General features: G+C 54.2%; 1 pseudogene; it reads right to left on the reverse strand.

Moving 5' to 3' along the window:
- Nucleotides 1-1563: 1563 nt before the first annotated feature.
- Nucleotides 1564-2483, reverse strand: LOC147959750 (uncharacterized; annotated as a pseudogene).
- Between the last annotated feature and the right edge of the window lie 1762 nt (nucleotides 2484-4245).

Here is a 4245-nt window from a genome sequence, read left to right on the forward strand (position 1 = left end):
GCCCAAGTGGAAGCCCCATGCTCCGCGCTGGCGGAACGGTCGAACATCGACTATGCCCACGCACAAGTGGAGGCCCCATGCTCTGCACTACTGGGTAGACTAGTCTAGGCACCGGACGCGATAGTTTTCCTTTGCTTCTTGTAAACCATTCGCAATATCCTCGAATAAAGCTTGGAGTTTTTGCGTACTTGTTAAGAAATGGGTTGGGATTTTGTTGTAGGGAAAAACCCTAGAGGGGATCTTTTCACACTTGGAGGGGGGAAAGAGGAAGAACACTCAAGAGCACAAGACACAAAACACTCAAACAAACCCAAATATCACATCCACTAGAGTAGCACACATGAGATCCACAAGATTACATGAACAATTCAAGGAAAATAACACTAGGTAAGTTCTACCCACTAGGTGAGGTCTTGATCTTGATCTTCTCCAAGAGGAGGGCTTGATAATCCCAAGGATTCTTCCCAAAGGGGGTCTAGATCTCCAAGAGGAGGGGATACAAGGAGAAAAGCTCACAAATGTCTTACATATACTTTGCTAACCCTAAACATGGTTCTAGGTATGCCTTATATAGCCTTGGGGTCGAAGGAGATGAAGAGGAGGGCGAGATGCAATCTCAGCCGGCCATCTTGGGAGGCCCGTGCGCACAGGGTAAGTTGGGCCCGTGCGCATGGGGGTCCCGTGGGCACGGTACACGCCCATGCGCACAGAGTGCTCCAGCGCCAGCTTCCTGGGCAGTCCGTGGGCACGGGGTCTCAGGGGTCGTGTGCACGGGGTCACCTGGGACTTCCAGTGTTGCTGCTATTGCGCTCCGTCTTGGTTCGCGTGGCCTTGGGGTGGTCCTCCTTCTCCTTGGTGATGCTCCTGAGCTTCATGGTAGTGTTCCTCTTCGTACCTAATAAGACATAGCATATTTTGGTGAGGTAGCAACCAAGTCCCGTTCGTATCCGTATGCAAGTCAAGTAGGAAGGAGTTCACCTCGGTTTCCAAAGCACGTGCTCTCGCTCTTGTCACACGTCCACGTGGGGCTTGATGTGTTGGTGTAGAGTCCATGGGGAAGATGGAAGGATGCTCCGCCTCAGATTTCTCCTTGCGGTGTTTCCATTTCTCGAATTTTCACGAAAGCAGCAATAATTTCATGATGCCCGCCTCCCGATCGTCCCGCGAGCAGGGGCTGAGCACGGTGTTCGTGTTTAGGCCAACCCCAGCGGTGCGAAGGACCCAGGCCGCATCAGCCGCGGTCTGCCCCTACGCACACCTTGCCAAGACTTTGGTGTCTAAGTCCTCACGCGACGCTCTTAAGCGAGCCAGCGGGCGTGAGTTGCCCTCGGTCCCTGACCTTAGGAGTGCTCATCTCCTGGCCTTGACCGGGCTTCGCGGCCCGGCATACCAGTGATGATCGACCCTCGCTCGGGGACAGCGGGCGTAGAATAAGCAAAAGGAAAATTAGCCTAAGGGAGTGTAGTACTATTTCATGCATCATTAAGGAGTTTTCACCAGTAGCCTTTACATCCCCATGGGGTCACACTTAAAATCTCAGCAGGAAAATGGAAGAAAGGTGTCCTAAGGGGATGCATCGTCATCACTGCTGGAGGCAGCCCCATGCCCCTTGGCTTCGTGCTGATCTTCGAGGCTGCCGGGGGCAAACCGTGAAATCAGATCATCCACATGATCCTACACCCACTCCCCCAGGGCATCGTGAATTACCTGGGGAACGGGGTCGATCACGGCCTCAAAGTCAAAGTTGGTGTCGGAGCGAAGGAGATAGCTGAAAACACACGTCTAGGCTTGCGTAAGGAGGTCGCAGCTTACTTCGTCGACGAGCCTGCGCACCTTCTCCGCGCTTCCTTCCAGCCGCTCCACAATCCTGGTAAAGAAGGTGAGGTAGCCGACATCGTCGGGAACGAGCGGGCTGGAGACGCTCTCCTTGTAGATGGAGCGCGGGGAGCGACTAGCCCTTCGTTTGAGGTCTTGGAACATCACGGAACGCGTGAGCTGCAGCTCCCGAGCCCGATTCACCTCATCTATTGCTCGCTCCACCAGGGAAGTGACTTCCCCTAGTTGCTGGTAGAGGGATGCCAGCTCGGCTTCGTCCATGGCTTGGGCGTAGAGGGCAGTCTTCTGACGCTTGTCCGCCCCGGCCAGCTGCTTCTTGAGGCTGTTGATCTCGTCCTTCGGTTCATCACACCGGGTGCATAAGCGAGTCTCCTGAAGCTTCAGTTTCTGGTGATCGTCCTTGATGAGAACTCGGCGGGTACCATGATCCCCTCGTTGATCTCCACCTGGACCCTTGCCTCCCGAGAGGCCAGTGCAGCCTCGCTGGTTATTACTTGGCTCTCCATTACCTCCAGCCGATCGCGCTCCAAGTTCTACTCAAATGCCACCAGCTCCAATGCCTCTTCAAGAGTGAGGAGCCTCGCTTCACGGGCCAACACCCCTTCCACGGGGGCAGGCATGGAGGCTTCGCGTGCTTGAGCTTGCCGCTCCAGGGCGGCGGCAGAGGCCAGGACCTCCCGCTCGCGCTTCTCAGCAGCCTCGTGCCGCCGGTCCGCGGCCTTGGCTTACTCAAAGGCGCGGTCGCGGGCTTCTCTCACCGCAGTGGAAGACTCCTCATCCTTCGAGTGAGTGGCCTCGAGATATAGGCAGCTAAAGACGACGGCTACTTCGATCCAGTACCACCCGTGCGCCAAGCGCAGATGCTCGGCCTTGAGGTGTGATTTGACATCACAAAGCTCTACTTCGAGTCGGTTCAGCGCGCCCCTTGCGTCCTAAAGAAGGCCATCTCGGGCGGTGCCACGGCCGCGCATGAGCTCCAACACTCGGCCAGGGCCCTGTTGAGGGAGTCCTGGACTAAGGGGTCCTCGGACGTCCGGCGTGTTATCTATGGGCCGGACTGATGGGCTGTGAAGACATGAAGACCGAAGACTACACCATGTCCGGATTGGACTCTACTTGGTGTGGAAGGCAAGCTTGGCGACCAAAGATTCCTTTTTATGTAACCGACTCCATGTAAACCCTAGATCTCCTTGGTGTCTATATAAACCGAAGGGGATAATACAGAAAGGACACCACATATACTCATTACCATATCCATAGGCTAGACTTCTAGGGTTTAGCCATTATGATCTCGTGGTAGATCAACTCTTGTGATACTCATATTCATCAAGATCAATTAAGTAGGAAGTAGGGTATTACCTCCATAGAGAGGGCCCGAACCTGGGTAAACATCGTGTCCCCTGTCTCCTGTTACCATTGAACCTAGACGCATAGTTCGGGACCCCCTACCCGAGATCCGCCGGTTTTGACACCGACATTGGTGCTTTAATTGAGAGTTCCACTGTGCCGTCGACAAAAGTCTCGATGGCCCGTTCAATCGTCGACAATGACGTTGTCCAAAGAGGAACCTTCCTCCCCGGACAGATCTTCGTATTCGGCGGCTTCATACTGCGGGCCAACTCGCTTTGCCATCTGGAGTAGATCGACAGCTACGCCCCTGGCCATCAGGTTAGATTCGGAAGCTTGAACTATGTCACGGATATTCGTGGAGACTTGATCTTCAAGGGATTTGAGCCTGCGGCGATCGCTCCCCTTCATCCCAATGAACGTGACTTAAATCTGTCATCGGATCACACCCAAGAGATGGTTCCTATGGGTGCAACGACCTTAGAGCCAAAGCAGATCGAGCCATCCAAGGACTCAGAGTCTGCGGAGTTGGAGCCGCACATGTACTCGACGCCCTGCAGCAGTCGCTTTAATGGAACTTCGGACCCATCTCCGAGTGTAAGTTCCAAACTGTGTACGCCCGCGGACACCGAGCTAGATCGGTTATCGATCTTCGAGTTTAGCACCGCTGACGTGTTCCAACACTTTCCTTGGGGTGACGTTCTAAAATCTTTAAAGAATTTGTCCTTGGAAAAGGACTCACAACCAAACTATGTCCGGTTCGAGCTAGAGATAGATGATGAGAAATTCCGCTTCCCACCCGCCACCCACTTCAGAGCCACCGTCGATGACTTAACCGACGTGCTTGACTATGGCTCCGAAGACATCGACGATATGGACGAGGATGCCGACAAGGAGCAAGGCCAAGACCCGCCATTTACTGGATGCTGGACGGCCACCTCTTCATACGACGTGTACATGGTTGATACACCAAAAAGGATCTGGCGACGACGAAGAAGAAGAGCCGGATATGAACAAAACCTCCGAGACACAGTCCAAGCACCAGCGTCCCAAATGCCTCTC

This window comes from Triticum urartu, chromosome 7A (genome assembly GCF_056163025.1).
Source record: "Triticum urartu cultivar PI428250 chromosome 7A, HENAU_Tu73, whole genome shotgun sequence".
Classification (NCBI taxonomy): Eukaryota; Viridiplantae; Streptophyta; class Magnoliopsida; order Poales; family Poaceae; genus Triticum; species Triticum urartu.